The 17566-nt window shown below is 37.2% G+C and overlaps 1 protein-coding gene across 1 annotated transcript in view; it reads left to right on the forward strand.

The window, feature by feature from the left end:
* Nucleotides 1–2001: 2001 nt before the first annotated feature.
* Nucleotides 2002–17566, forward strand: part of LOC125239218 — a 44066-nt gene continuing 28501 nt past the window's right edge. The window contains exon 1 of the mRNA XM_048146741.1: nt 2002–2167. The gene's annotated coding sequence lies outside the window, so the exon portion shown is untranslated. The remainder of the gene's footprint in view (nt 2168–17566) is intronic.

Here is a 17566-nt window from a genome sequence, read left to right on the forward strand (position 1 = left end):
AAAGTAACTTTTTTTATAAAACATTGTCCTTTAGAGCATTTTTTTTTATTTCATTGTATGTTTGAGAAAAGCACTATACATGCCTCGGCGTGAAAACGGATTCCCGGCCTCGTATCCCTATATACCCACTTGGCCGGAAATCCTCATTTTCCCGGCCTCTGATGTAATGTACTATTACTAAGAAAAACACGACCTAGTTGCACTTTTAAACGGCCCACTATCAGTTCGCCAGACGATAACGCAACAGCGACAACAACTGACATTGCCTGGCTCAAAAATAGTAGTTCTTTACAAAATAAGTGTCTAAAACTAATTCTTGGGCGATGGGATAGTAACCACCGTTATAAATGGCTATTCGGTATTTTTCTAGTCAGAAAAAGTTGCAGCATTTGACGGTAACACTTCAGTCACTTCACTTTTTTTTTGAAGCACACTTGTTTTAGTAGAGTACGGAACAAAAAACATGTAAAGTTCCAGTCCATTAATACCTGTTTGAAATGAAATGAAAATATTATTTGAAACATAATTTGTACAATATGACATTTATTAAATTGTTCCAAAAAGGATTCCACTCAGCATGTGTCACTTAGTGCCTTAGTGATTTCAATGGACCCTTAAACTTATATACTAAGAAATACCTACCTACAATAAAATAGGTATTAAATCATAAATATTACTAAGTACAATGTTAGTTAAAATTGTTGTTTGCACCCTTAACTGTTGTTTTAAAGCGCACCGCGCCACCGGGCCTTTCTAGGTCACTCGGGTCATCTTAGCAGCGCGCTAATAAGACCGTTACGGACCTAGATCTGCCGCAAACAGCCAAATTCACACATTAGCAGGTCTACTTACAGTTCTAGGGTTACTGCAAGTCAGCAGTTCTCGAAAAGTTTGCACAAAAATTAAGGAAAAAGTAAAAAAAAAAATATTCCTTTTTTTTGTTACCAAGACTTATTTCATAAATTGAGATTTGAGTAAGTTTTATTTGGTCATTAAGGTTGTCTAGTATCCTATATTCTCTTAAGTATTACAATTATCAATTACGAAAGTCGACTTATATCACTAAATATTGGTAACAAAATAGGACATATTTTTTAGAATGGATGTATGTATACATATTATGTTAATGTATAAGTTAAGGCCGGGTAACTGCTCGATCAAAATGCCGAGAGACGGTAACAGTACATTACGATACAAGTGCGTAAAAAAGGAAGATCGAAACGAGTGGCGATAAATTAAAACACGACCGAAGGGAGTGTTTTAAATCGACACGAGTTACGAATTTCCTTTTCGCACGTGTGTCGTACGACGTTTTTCAGTGCAGGTGGCCGTCCGAAGTTTCGACATGTCATATAATGAACCACTTCTCGCACTAGTGCGTAAAAATACTCCATCTATACCTACTTAAAAATAAACTTATTACCAAGTTAGCAACATTGAAAATTGCTTGCAAATATCTATGATGTTTGAAAAAACGTGACGATCGGTCTGGCTCAGTCGGTAGTGACAGTGACCCTGCCTGCTAAGCCGCGGTCCTGGGTTCGAATCCTGGTAAGGGCATTTATTTGTGTGATGAGCACAGATATTTGTTCCTGAGTCATGGATGTTTTCTATGTACATTAATATTTATATATTATATTATATATATCGTTGTCTGAGTACCCACAACACAAGCCTTCTTGAGCTTACCATGGGCCTCATGGTAAGAATGTCCTATAATATTTATTATTTATTTATTGTAATTGTTTACCTCATTCAAGTTCAAGAGCGCCATTGTGCATATAATTAGGTAATTTACGTTTGAATTTCTAACACGACTGTTAGTTTAAAATTACCCTTTCTACCTGTAAATATCACACCTAAACGTTTAGCGAAAACCACACGGAGAAACGGGCACAAATAAAATGGATAATAAACTAAAATTATTCACATAAACACAAACAGTACGACATTTCTTTACTTTCGCCATCGCGTCGCGAACTAACAGTTCTTTAGTCGGCCAAAGGCTTGCGTGCGCATCAGACGCTGACATTTCAATTCGCGCCAACCTTTATTATTTTTTAAAAAAGCGCGTTCGAAAATAAAAGTGTAGTGATGTGACAGTTATTTGCCGATTCGGTGACTTTCATTTTGTTAATCTGTTCCAGATTTCGGATTAAAAAGTTTGGTGGGTACTTTTTGTTTTTATTTAAAAGTATTGTCGTATCAAAACAAAACAATGTGATTGTTTACTTATTGCTAGTTATTCTTATTTGAATCTACTGAAATATGGAATTCAAAATGGTCTTGTGAATTCTATAAAATTATTCTGATATTTACTACCTACATAGAATGGTTATACTTATGTTACTTTTAGTACCGACACAAATTACCTAAATAATGTATAACTTCCCGGTAATTGGGCAAACTGAGGCTGTCTGTTTGCGATACATATTTACAAAAATGTTCAATAAATAAGTAGACGTGTATTACGTTTACGGGTATTTATTTGAAAGATGTTATAGTTGCACCTATGGCTATGGTTGGTTACCTACCTTGCTGTCCTGTGCTTGTCAGATTTAAGGGTTTGCCGGTCTGTCGGGTCATCCGATAACCGATATGTATTTTTACCGAGTTTTAAATAATTTATTTGTAAAAGGGCATTTTCGAGAGAAGGGATAAAAAAGCCTTTTTTTTTGAAATAGCTAAATTTAATGTTTTTCCTTTAATCACCAGGCCTTTCGATCCTATTAGGTGAAAAAAGCGTCCCAATTTTTTTTTCTACTTCGTTAACACTTGGAACAGCGGTTACAAAGTGGAAAGTATGTATGCAAAATAATAGAACATTTTGGGACCATTTCTTAGTCCCTTGTTTTTTGTTATAGATCTTAAAAAAATTACCTACCACAGAAAAAATATTATTGCTATCTCTTCTCGCGAAAATGCCCAAAAACAAATGCTTTATGCAAAATGATAATATAACATTTTGGGACCATTTCTTGGTCCCTTGTTATGACATAGATCGAAAAAAAAATTACGTATCTCAGAAAAAATATTATTGCTGTCTCTTCTCGCGAAAATGCCCAAAAACAAATGCTTTATTTAAAGTAAAATACTGACCCGTCCTACATATATAACGTAATGAAAAGACGACCGCGATGTATGTGTATTGTGTATGTATTAGCATAATTTATGACACATACTTTACATTCACGTTGTATTGACACAAGTGTGCAATGTATGCAAAGAAAACATAAGTGGTTCGATTCGTAAGACGGACAAACAAACAAACACACTCTTTCCCATTTATAATTTTAAGTATGGATTACTATTATATTCCGTGGGCCTGAATAACCCCAAGTATTTTTGATCTAAAAACAAAAAAAATATTAAAAGTATTTTTTTGTATTTTTTTTACTATTTTTGAATGTATTTTTTTATAAAAACTAAATGTTATTCATAAAATTGGCACTTAAAATGAGTTTTAAGTTTTTTTTTTCTAAAACCTCATTTGTGAAAGGTTTTACTTCTCACTTTTTGACATCTATCAATGAGGATAGTGAGTTGATAGTGAGACTATTCTCCATAATGGTATCAACGCCGTTAAAGATTTTTTTTTTCAATTGGTAATAACTCTGGAACTAGGCGATATACAGAACAGTACATTACGATACAAGTGCGAAAAAAAGGAAGTCCGATACGTGTGGCGATAAGTACAGATGGCCATCCGAAGTTTCGACCTAACATGTAATGAACCACTTCTCGCACTAGTGTGTAAAAAAACTGCCATCTGTACTGAAAAAGTTATTTATAATACCATGGATGCATTAAGTGAATATGAAAGTTTATATGATTATTCAGGCCCACGGTGTATATATCACTATGGACGCGTTGATGTCTTTTTTACTATTAATCCAGGAAGGCAGGTTGACTAACCACCAAGTCAAACCGATCGTATGCCTAAATATACCTAATTTTAGGGTTCCGTAGTCACCTAGGAGCCCTTATAATTTCGCCATGTCTGTCTGTCCGTCCGTCCGTCCGCGGATAATCTCAGTGACCGTTAGTGCGTTTTCACATTATCCGATCCGATATCGGATGTCGGACCGATATCCCATACATTACAGGCGCGATCTTGAATTTTTTCTATTGAAATCCTTCCGACATCCGATATCGGATCGGATAATGTGAAAACGGTCTTAGGACTAGAAAGCTGAAATTCGGCACCAATATGTATATCAATTACGCCGGCAAAGTGCAAAAATGAAAAGTGATGATTTTTCATTTCAACCCTAACGCGTGATATATTATTCGATATTTAAAATTGAATAGGGGTTTACTGAAATAATTTTTTGATAATGCTCATATTTTCTGAAATAATCGCTCCTAAAGTAAAAAAAAATGTGTCCCCCCCCTAACTTTTGAACCATAAGTTTAAAAAATATGACAAAAATCACAAAAGTAGAACTTTATAAAGACCTTTTAGGAAAATTATTTTGAACTTGATAGGTTAAACAGTTTTTGAAAAAAAAATACGGGAAACAGGCTAGTCCTTAGGTCCTAGTCAAATCAGCTTCTTTTTAAGAACTGTCAAAACGAATTTGAACGACTTGCTAATATGGAATTGAATATGAAATCGAATTGAGTGACGTCACGGTCAACTCAGTTACTTTATATATTTCTACCTGACTTATTAAATAGAAATTGGGGTATAAAATATTTTATTTTAACTACAGTCAAGTTCCCTACTACGGAACCCTACAATGAGCGTGGCCCGACACGCTCTTGGCCGGTTTTAACAAATAGGTATTTGCCCATGACTTCTTGTTTCGTTACGCAATCATTTGATTCACAAAAGAAAGTGGTCGCAATCGTATAAAATTATAATAAATTACATCGATTTTTACAATTCTACGCCGATTTGGTCAGGAAAAGGCCCTTTCAACCTTTCAATAGGCTACTTTCCTTTTAGTCAAATCAGCTTCTTTTTAAGAACTGTCAAAACGAATTTGAACGATTCAGTTCAGTTCAGTTTTTAAAATTAAATGGCTTCAGTCCATTGGGACTATTTCGCCAGTGTCAAGGTGATATGAGCTAATATTAGTAATTTTTGTACAGTAAGTACGACATTGTACGGTGACTTAGCACTTGTAAATTGATAGCTAGATTTTACAAGAGCACGTGGACTACCGGCCGTTTACGACAAAAAAGAGGCTAAACGCGTTTCGAGAACAATTCTTCATCAGCTTCTCACTACACCATTAGTTTACTGCATAATAAGCTATCAATATTACACTTTAAACAACATTAATGAGTAAAAGAAAAATAAATTATTCACGACACGAAACCGCTAAGATGGCGTCCCAACCGGAAGAAAATTTGAACGATTGGATTTGCTAGTATGGAATAGACTAGTTTCCTACTAGTCAAATCAGCTTCTTTTTAAGAAGTGTCAAAAAAATTTGCTAGTATGGAATTACTATGATATACGTGGAAATACTGAGGAGTGACGTTTACTAACTAGGCCGGGATTAGTCCGGTTTCCTCACGATTTCCTTCACTGAAAAGCGATTGGCAATTAGACTTATCAAATGACATTCCTCTCATAAGTTCAGAAAATCTCATCGCTTAGTACGGGGTTCGAACCCGCGACCTCCGGATTGAAAATCGCATTTTCTTCATCAACAGAAGTACCAAAGTACAGACACACCTCGGACACTGGCGATCAAATATATTGAAAGAGGCGCATTCCTAGCACACAGTCTTAGCTCGTGTAGGTGAACGCGTACCATGCTTGTATGAGTGAAATATGACAGGTCGACTGTTCGTGTTTTTGACAGGCGGTAACTGTGAGGTAACTGAGAGGGGGTGGGCTGCACTTTCAGCGGGGAGCGGGAGTGGCCATACTGTACGAGAGTACTCTTTATTATACTGTGGTACAGATGTGGTGCGAAAAGGGTTTCCTTCGGAAACGTTCGTATTTGTGATGCTAGTTCAGTCAATGTCAGTACATCTTGTACTGAGACTGACTGAAATAGCATGACACGTTCGTACGTTCCGTAACAATACGAAGGCAAATCTTTTAGCACTACATCTGTAGTCAAATCAGCTTCTTTTTAGAACTGTCAAAACGATTTGCTAATATGGAATTACTATGAAATACCAAAGACCTATGTAACTTCGTATTCGAAGACTACTCTTTTTGGAAATACTGAGGAGTGACGTCACGGTCAATTCATTTACTTTATATCTTTCTCTTTGACTTATTAAACAGAAATTATGTTTAAACATAACAACTGTCCGTATTTTTCTTCTAATTATAGGGTGATTTATTTCGTGCATTGCATAATAGTTATTTGTTATACAAGGGGGCAAAGTTGTATTTTAACGCCGAGTGTGGAATTGAAAAACGAGCAAGTGAAAGGATTCTATAGTTGAACCACGAGCGAAGCGAGTGGTTCGAAAATAGAATCCTGAACTTGCGAGTTTTTTAACACACGAGAAGTAAAATACATTTGCACCCGAGTGTAACACAAAACTTTTCCCCTCACTACAGCGAGGAAACTACAACGCAAAAAATGCGTTTATCACTGCTTCCAGTAGTTCCACAGGTGGTAAATCATCGTCATCACTAGATTAACCCACTTTTATCAATTTCAAAGCAGGAAATTTGCCTATATTGAAGGTCAAATTACTTTACCCACTAGTGGATAAAATGCGTTTTTACCCGCTGGTATTAAAGGACAAAACACGTGTTTCCGAGCTAGTGAGGGGAAAAATATTTTATTTGGCACGTATTTAACCGGTCGAACTGGATACATTATTCGCTCGTATGGAATCCACACGCTGTATATCATGAGAAACTGACACTTTATCTCAGAAGTCCTCATCATCCTCCTTGCGTTATCCCGGCATTTGCCACGGCTCATGGGAGCCTGGGGTCCGCTTTGACAACTAATCCCTAGAATTGGCGTAGGCACTAGTTTTACGAAAGCGACTGCCATCTGACCTTCCAACCTGAAGGGTAACTAGGCCTTATTGGGATTAGTCCGGAGTTTCCTTCATCGAAAAGCGACTGGCAAAAATCAAATTTAATAACATTGCTCATAAGTTCAGAAAAACTCATTACGATCCGGGATTCGAACCCGCGACCTCCGGATTGAAAGTCGTATTTTCTTTATGAACAGATGGGTCGGCAACGCGCATGTAACACCCCTTGAGGTGCAGGCGTCCATAGGTTGCGGTTATCACTTTCGATCAGGCGGGCCATATACCCGTTTGCAACCGACGTGGTATTTAAAAAAAAGTAAACAAAGTAATTTCAGCAATTCCCGTCAGCTTTGTACAATGCCACGTCAGCAAATTTTAATTGATCCTATTTTGTTACCAACATTTAGTAATATAATTCGACTTTCGTAATATATATACAGGATAATTGTTGTAATTAAGAAAATATAGATACTAGAGAACCTTAATGACGAAATAAAACTTAAAAAAATCTCAATTAATCAACAAAATCTTGGTAACAAAATAGGAATTAATAAAAACAAATTTAACTTTTCCCTTAATTTTTGTACAAAGTTGACGGGAATTGCTGATTTCATGCAAATCGTTGTAATTTCTTCACGTTGAAATGGAATTGACTTTTAAATGATGACTTGTGAATAATGTATGTTTAATAGCGATTTCGGGTTGATTTGGCAATTTTGTAATGAATTGGTTACTGTAGTATTTTCTTTGCGTTAGAGAGGGAAACATTTTTTCTCAAACATGCAATGAAATATTGTCTTTACGTTCCTTAAAATGGGCTGGGAAGTATCGCTTTTTGGGCGCAACAACTCGAGAGGACTGTAAAGGGATTTCATATTATTTTTTAGGCCTAGGCCTGCAAAGTAACTTTTTTTTTATAAAATATTTTCCTTTAGAGCATTTTTTATTTATTTCATTGTATGTTTGAGAAAAGCACTATACATGCCTCGGCGTGAAAACAGATTCCCGGCCTCGTATCTCTATCCCCACTTGGCCGGAAATCCTCATTTTCCCGGCCTCTGATGTAATGTACTATTACATCACAAGCAAGCAAAGTGGCCTTTTTTCCCTGCTAGGAGAAATCAAAGTGACAGTTTTCTGTTCTAAGATACAATTTCTGTACTTTTTTTGCAAACTATTTTTTTTATTAAAATATAATATTTAAACATAATACTTAATCTTTTCATATTAGTTAATTTTTGACGACCGGTCTGGCGTAGTTGTTAGTGACCCTGCCTGCTAAGCCGCGGTCCTGGGTTCAAATCTCGGTAAGGGCATTTATTTGTGTGATGAGCACAGATTACTTGTTCCTGAGTCATGGATGTTTTTATGTACATAAGTAAGTATTTATATATTATGTATATCGTTGTCTGAGTACCCACAACACAAGCCTTGGCTTACCGCGGGACTCAGTCAATCTGTGTAAAAATAGTAAGAATGTCCTATAATATTTAATTTATTAATTATTTCATTTATTTAATGTGAAAAGCAGCTTGTGTCTCATGTACTTAGTAAAACAGCTCGTTACGCCCATGAATTTATTTTAGAATCCTGAGCACAGTGAGAGATTAATACACAGATGTCATATATACCATAGATCAAGCAAACGTATCTACTTAGCGTGTCAAATGAACTCAGTGAAATCCACTGAGTTCTCCGTCTTTACTCGCAGCTTGCAGCTTTCGGGCGTCAATTCTTGTAAGTTGAAGTCAACCAAAACATTAAAAATGCCTCGTTACATGATATTCAATTGCAACAACACAAAAATTATGAACAATCAAGAGCCTGAGACATATTTAAAATTACAGGCAAGAATCAACTTCAGTACAAAATTTGACACGCTCGGCCCCTATACAAATATATGAATTTGTTTCTTCTATCTAAATTAAGTTCTGTGGATTAATAGAATAATTTGCTTAGATCACAATTCAATGAACGCCTTCACCGAGATTTTGTATTTTTAACCCGTGACGCAAAAACAACGGGGTGTTATAAGTTTGATGTGTCTGTCTGTGGCAGCGCAGCTTTGAAACGGTTGAACCGATTTATATACAGCGCGTAAACCTAATAAGGGCGATAAATGAAACCAGGCAAATAATTCAATATTGTTATTATTAATTAAGAGGTGTTTTTGAGTTACTCTTAATTTTCACCCCATAATGAATTTTTGAAAAAAATCCCAGCAGCAATGTACTGTAAACGTGGTTGCGATGACAATCAATGACAACTGTCAACGAGCGTTAAACTCGAGTGTGAATGCATTACGTTGCGGGCCGAATTAATTTGTATGGATAAAAAAAAATATTTCAATTTTAAGTAAAAGTTATCTAATTCCATTTTTTATGTCCTATACTCACCACCGTTAAGAGGTTCGCCCGTATTAGGTTTACACCCTGTATTTTTTTGTTTGAAAGCTGAATTAGTCGAGTGTTCTTAGCCACGTTTGATGGAAATCGGTGCACTGTGTCGGGGACATATCCCGGTTATTAGTTGAAAAAATGCCACATTTATTTAATTTTCATTATGTATCCCAAATGTGCATCCTTTATCTCTTATATAAATAAATAAATAAATATTGGGGACACCTTACACAGATCAACTTAGCCCCAAACTAAGCAAAGCTTGTACTATGGGTGCTAAGCGACGATATACATACTTAAGTAGATAAATACATAATACATAGAAAACATCCATGACTCAGGAACAAATATCAGTGCTCATCACACAAATAAATGCCCTTACCGGGATTCGAACCCAGGACCGCGGCTTAGCAGACAGGGTCACTACCGACTGAGCCAGACCGGTCGTCCGTATATCTATGTTAAATCGGTTTATTTTTAAGTTATTTTCTACTGGCCTGTGTGGTGACGGGTTAAGAATTTCACCACCCCGTTTCTTCCCGTGGGTGTCGTAGAAGGCGACTATGGGACATGGGTTAAATTGTGGCGTAGGCGAGAGGCTGGCAACCTGTCACTGCAATGTCACAGTTTCGTTTTCTTTCAACCCCTTATTTGCCAAGAGTGGCACTGAAGCTTTAGTAGTTTCATGTGTTCTACCTACCCCTTTATGGGATAGAGGCGTGAGTTATGTTATTTTCTACTGTATAGAGTATTATTTTAACTGGCTATAAGCAAGAAGTAGGTCAGAACGTTCCGTGCAAGTTTTCAAGGAAGTTACATAATGTTAGACGACGATGAACGAGTTACCATAGCTTCATCAGTGTTACCTAATCTAATAACTGCATCGTGGCAATAATTTATTACCGTATTTTGACGTAAGGCCTAGTTACCCTTCGGGTTGGAAGGTCAGATGGCAGACGCTTTCGTAAAAATATACTCCTATTTTTAATTAGCCGGAATTATTGTAAACAAAAGTGTGGCCGGTGCTATAAAAAATTTGCACTATTCGAGGTAATTACAATTGCCGATATTTTACAAGTTTAATAAAAATCTTTACATATTCCATTACACAAATAATGACTCTTTTTAAACGAAAATAAATTGAAACACTAAACGTTTTGGTATATTTATTGAAATTAAAAAGCCGCTTTTGCTGGGTAGTTTGTATATTGCACTGGTATTACTGTGGAAATGTACCTGGGCGATCAAGTAGCGGGCCGCTAAACATTATTTTTAGCAACTTTTGAGACTAGGTGGCAGTGAATTTTAATTACTAATTAAAACCGTCTTCTTCAAATGCGATGGTGGTAATAAGTTGGTTATAAATTAAATTATTGGTTTTGTGAGTATCTGATATGACAGGACATCGTCTATTTTGGACCGATTTCTATATTGACTTGCATGGGATCATAACATAATATAACAGTCATTGTGTTCGATCGCTTCACGATTTTTAAGTATGTAATAGACTGATCGTTAATAACTGGTTAAAAGTAATTTGATTTTCTCTCGGCCCTTACTTTGAGAACCCCTGACTTGAGCTGCACGTTTTACTTTGACAGTGACAGCAGTTTGTTTACGTTTATTCCGTTCAATTCGTAATGGGAATATAGTCTACGCCAAATCTTGGGATTAGTTGTCGAAGCGGACCCCATGGCCCCTGAATGAGAATGCCGGGATAACGCAAGGAGGATGATGATGATGTATTATGTAAGTAAATACGGGTACTGGAACAATAGTTCACTCGGGTCGCGATCTGAAAGTATAATGAGTATTTGTAACTTCGTAATACTTCAGGTTGCCAGCATGGTCGCGTGATAAATGATATAACGTCAGGCTGTCCTTTTCGCACTAAGTATAAATAAATAAATATCGGGGACACCTTACACAGATCAACTTAGCCCCAAACTAAGCAAAGCTTTTAGGTACTATGGGTGCTAAGCGACGATATACATACTTAAATAGATAAATACATACTTATAAACATAGAAAACATCCATGACTCAGGAACAAATATCTGTGCTCATCACACAAATAAATGCCCTTACCGGGATTCGAACCCAGCAGGGTTAGCACATGATTGCCGCGAGAGTATGTCGCCGCGATATAGACTACCCGTCCTTATGTCATTAATACAGTTAGAAGAAGACGTGTCATCTATCTCGCGGCGACATACTCTCGCGGCCATCATGTGCTAGGCCTACAGGAAGTATTTGTAGGTAAGTGCGATAGGGACGCACTGGTGCGATAAAGTTTATCCAACTAGTATTAACTGTTAGTTTAGCTGTTAACTTTTAGTTTAGAATAGTTTTAATTTGTTTTATTTGTAGTACATTTAACCCCTGTTTTATACTACGTCTTTTTTTTTATACTACGTCGGTGGCAAACAAGTATACGGTCCGCCTGATGTAAAGCGGTCACCGTAACCTATGGACGCCTGCAACTCAAACAGTGTCACATGCGCGTTGCCACCCCATTAGAAACTTGTACACTCCCTTTTGCTGTGTTAAGTATTACACAGCAAAAAGGAGTGTACAAGTTCCAAGGAGGGTTCGGGTTGCCGACGACTCAAAGGACAATAGACGGAACAAGTTAGTTCCGTAAGTCCTCCCGTCATCAGCACACCGCACCCTCGTTGAGCTCTGGCAGCCTTACTCACCGGCAGGAACACACCACTATGAGTAGGGTCTAGTGCTATTTGGCTGCGGTCTTCTGTAAGGCGGAGGCCCTGTTTTAATAAATAAAGATCTTTGTGTTTACTAGTGTGCTACGCCCGCAGGTTGCCTAGCCAAGGTGATAATCGCTTGTGCTACGGTTAGCAATGTGTCGTTCCCGAAATTTTCCCGAGATCAGAAAAAATCTATCAGAAACGTTCTCGGGTATTGTCGTTCTCTGGGACCAAAGAGGATCGAGTATTATAGAGAGTTACTGTCAAAGTAAACTGTGTAAGCACACAAGCACAGTGCATGGACTGCCTTCTTTCGACACAAGCTTAAAACTTATCTAAACACAGTTTTGACAATTTGGTCCATATTCTTAGCTTGAAATGTTAAAATGTCAAATATCGCCAAATAAACGCCATCTAGGCCACCGTACCTTTTTCTCTACGGCTTTCAGGTACGTTTTTTTTCTTAGACTTTATCCGTCTATACGGAGTTACATATAACTTTGTCTGGGACCTAGAACCTTTTTATCGTTGACGAGTATTTATGCTTCTGAGCCCTGTCAGTAAGCAAAAAAAACAGTTTTACCATTTTGTCATCACAACTAGGCCACGAAATAAGAAGTCGTCCGGGCAGTGCCCCCGGACACGACAACTGGCACGTGACGGCGACGACACGCGAAACGAGACGAGATTAGTAGCGCGGCGCGATCTTCTCTGGATATATCAATTAAATTGATTATAACTATTAAGACGATACAGGAGGGGTCAATTCTCCATACAAACGCTCTCGACTATTTCCTCCCTGGTTTTTGAAGATAGAGCAATGATTTTTTCAACACAGATGGAGATGGCGCCACTGCCACGCGCAACTACAGCTCTGTGTATTTTAATGTAAATAAAATAGTTAACCATGACTTTTAAGTGAAAAAACTGTACCGTTCGCCTGGTTAAGGTGCAATTGTGTGTGGATAGTGAATGCAAGTGTATATAACAATTAATATAAAAACAGGACAGGACCTTTTGCATGTGCTATTTATTATTAATTTGACGTGAATATAATTACTTAAATAGTGACAAGTTATGTGTTTGACAATTTATAGTATCAAGATAAAGGATTTTATGTGGTTTAACAGTGAAGAATTGCTACAAAACCAGAAATATAAGTTATCGGATTCCGTTAATCCATTCAAAAGTAAACAAAGGACAGCTGATTGCCGATTCATGGTCGTCAATTATGTGCGACATCTATCGCAATACCCGTTAAATACACACTGAGCATCGAACACTAAATAGTGCCATCTACTGGTGAGGTGACAGCTTTCATTACACAGGAAGCTACTTGGATAGTTAGAACGGGAAATTTGCGCGCCATCTAGCGGCATACTTTTGAACTTCTACGGCACCAAGATATCAAGGTGCGCGTGCGTCCATATACAGTATACCTACCTAGGTTAATTACTCTTCAAAAATTCGTAAGATGGCGCTGGCATGCAGTAAGTGCGGCGAGAATCTACAAGATAAAGACACACTTAAGTGCTTTAAATGTAAGAACTTATATGACCTAAAATGTGCAGGCAGATCTCTAAAATTATTTCAATTGATGTCTACGGAAAGCAAGAAATCATGGGTTTGTTTACAATGTCGCCCCAACACAAACACTCCTAACCAAGTGCTGACAAAAAAACTTACTGTGACTAAAAAAGCAGATGAAAGTAACTTAAAAACAAAGAACCAAACTGCAAACAGGTCATCACCCATCCCTGGCACGTCGTCAGTTTCACTCCCACCGGCACAATCATGCAGTGAAAGAACCGAGCCACCTGAAGAAGCTCCACGGAACAATGACTCTCCCGCTGGCCAGCTTTGTGTGGACACGGTCACCGAACCCACCATGCCCTGCGATCTACTAAGTGCACTCCATTGTGCTAATAGCACTCCGTCACAAAATAACATAACGCATAGGAAAAAAATTCAATTACAAGAAGTAGAGCCAAATTCATTATTAGAGCACGAATTTGATACTTCACATTCTTATGATTCTGACTATTCAAATGAACCTGAAGTTGACACATTAAAGGAATCGAATCTTCATAACAGAAGCCTGCCATATATAAAAGACAGTGCTGCAGAAATATTAGAAGAATATAAAGTTAAATTAAATAGTTTAGAACTAAGATTACAATCGGCGGAGCTTGAAATTCAAAATTTAATCTTAGAAAATGGAAGCCTGAAAAGGGTTATACACGAAAACGAGCAAACAATAAAAAAGCTGACTCAGATATGCTCATCCACTTCATCAACATCCAAAAAACATAAAAATAAGTTACCTACAAAAAGATTGAGCAGTCTAAAGTTAGATCTTAATCAGTCACAAGAAAAAGAAAGTGACAAGGAAAACTCATGTTCACAAACACAACATTCAGTGGAGCATGGCGAGGAGTTACAGGACAGGTCTTCAGCCGCAGCGGGTCAGCGCGCGAGGACTGCACCTGAGCCGGACAAAGCCACCACGACGTCCACGACTGCCATAGACAAGAAACAAATCAAACTATGTATTTTAAGTAACAAACAGAACAGTGGTATTCTGAAGGCCATGAATAATACTTTTGAAAATAATGTTAAATATTGTCACTATACCACGCCTAATACTAACATTATAGGCCTGCTTAATAACTTAGAATATAAATTGGAGAACTTCACTATGAATGATTTTTGTGTAATTTTTATAGGCGAAGAAGACCTTAGTGAAACTCAGAACAGCATTCAATTAGTAAACTCTATTCGTGAATCTCTCTTAAAAATTACTCACACAAATAAAATAATTTGTCTGCCTACATATATCTGTGGGGCACTTATACACAACTACAAAGTGGAAATGTTTGGAAATTTGTTGGCTATGGATATGCAGAGTAATAATTACGCTTATATATTTGACACAAACCGTGACTTGACTTTAGATATGTTTTCCTACCAATCAGGCAAGTTAACACAGTTTGGCATGAGAGCTGCATTTCTAAGTCTTAAGCAGTTCATGCTAGAAGTTGACGAATACTTGATAAATGTGCGAAATAAATCGACATCGCCACTTAATGTACAAGTTGATAATAGCAGAGTGGATTTATGTACTAGTAATGATCTTTTTCGTGACGAATAATATACATGTACTGCACCAAAACATTAATGGTCTTATAAGTAAGATGGACCTACTCTCCGTCCACATACAAGAGTTAATGGATTCTAGGAAACGCATGGATGTCATTTGTATCACAGAACCATAGACTAAACTAAATAAAGGAAGACGTGTAACTCAGTACATCGTTTTATATGTTTGACTCGTAAAACAATAGATGGCATTACTATACTCTCGCGACAAATGGTATTGTTCAATTCACGAAATAATTTCATTTAAATGACCTAAGTCGTATTATTTCAAAATTTGGAACATGATCGTACAACATTATCACTATATAACACCGAAATTAACAAAAACAATTAAGTCATTTTTTACCAATCGGGTACTTGAATCAGATTCAATTCATGGGAAGTGTTTTGTACGTTTGATGACTAATAGCAAACATTATAATCCGGTAGATGGCGCGTATGCAAGATGCACAACACTGCATGCTAAACAAAGTTGGCATATTGAAGATAAGTTTTAAATTCAATTTATTTATTGTTCGAATGTGAGTAGTTAAAATCGCTGTCAATAGAAATTGCCAACAATGTAAACAAACCATTATACAAAATATCAATATTTTAGCACAATTTTATTATTTCAAAGGTTGGATTTAGCCAGTATCTGATGAGTTAGAATGAAAATTAAAGACATTTTGACAACGTACAAGGTTTGTTTACATTGTTCACAAATTCTATTGACGGCGACTTTATAAATGATGAATTGATGATAGGGTTAGTATTTTGTAACATCACAATCTGCCAGAATTTGGCGTACTCTTGACTCTCAATATGCACATTCATTATCATTAGTATTTGTTTTTTTTTTTTGCACAAGTTTTAACGATTATTCTAAATTATCTTAGACGTACATCCCAGAATAGGCAAAATATGCTACGTAAAATATTACAACCCTAAGTGCGGATGTCAGGAAGGATTTCAAAGGCGAAAATCAAAAATGGCGGCTTAAATATATGGGATATCGGTCCTGCATCCGATATCGGATCGTATAATGTGAAAACGCACTAAGACGGAAGTATTACTTTCAGATTATTTTATTTTTATTACTATAAAAATGTTTTACCACAAACAGCTACATATATCAACACGACAGAGTCAGATGGCACTATTATCAGAATAAGACATAAGTTGTACGATTTGCGGCTAATTTATGATCAACATTCATCATTTCATCATCGATTTTTTTAAATATATGAATGTGGAATAAAACAATATATTTATAAGTCAATTTTATTAATTAAATTCTTTGAAAAGTTTCTTAATTATCATGCTAAGTGTTGAAATGCATTGAAATATTTATTTTCAGTACAGATGGTGTTTTTTTTTACGCACTAGTGCGAGAAGTGGTTCATTACGAGTATATGTCAGGTCTAAACTTCGGAGGGCCATCTGTACTGAAAAACGTCGTACGATACACGTGCGAAAAGGAAATTCGTAACTCGTGTCGATTTACGCACTTGTATTGTAATGCACTATTTCCAAGTAGGCATATTACAATGATATGAACGTCAAATAAAGCTACGCCGGCTTTAACCCTACGCCTCAGCCACTTTTTTTCAAAATACACATGCAAAAGTATTCATAAAGAAAATATTAACAGACTGCTCTATGGAAATTAATTTCAATAAATTATACAAAGTACAAAGCTACTATGCTTAATAAGAGATGTTAGAGATACTGTATAGAGTCTCTAAGTGTCAAGGTATATCTAAAAAAATAAAAAAAATATACATGATGAAGAAAAAAAAAAACGAACTGATACAAATAAAAAATAACTAAAATAACTTTAGAGTTTTAAAAGACTCTTGATGTCTCAACTAAAGAAAAAAATATATATAATGCCGCCGCGGGGCGGAGCGGCGGCAGGGGGCCGGCGGCCGAGGCTCAGGCTCGGCGATCAGCCACGACAGCGCCAGCTGCAAGAGGCTCGGCGGTCAGCCGCGACAGCGCCAGCTGCAGGAGGCTCGGCGGTCAGCCGCGACAGCGCCAGCTGCAGGAGGCTCGGCGGCCAGCCGCGACAGCGCCAGCTGCAGAAGGCTCGACGGCGACGGAGCCGGCGCGACGGCGCACGGGCGCGGGCTTGTGGGAGCGGGGCTAAGCCGGCTCGGGCGCGGCTCGAACAAGCGGGCGCAGGCGAGTCCATGCACACAGGGTACACGCTCGATGGATCTAGAACGTTATTCACAAAAGATGTACTCGTGTAATGCTTTACTTGTCAGTTCATACCTATTATTCAGGTCTTTTAGTTTCAATTCTAATTTGTGAAATTCATCGGAGCGATGGTTCAACTCCTGTGCTG

The sequence above is a fragment of the Leguminivora glycinivorella genome, chromosome 25, assembly GCF_023078275.1.
Source record: "Leguminivora glycinivorella isolate SPB_JAAS2020 chromosome 25, LegGlyc_1.1, whole genome shotgun sequence".
In the NCBI taxonomy this organism is placed as follows: Eukaryota; Metazoa; Arthropoda; class Insecta; order Lepidoptera; family Tortricidae; genus Leguminivora; species Leguminivora glycinivorella.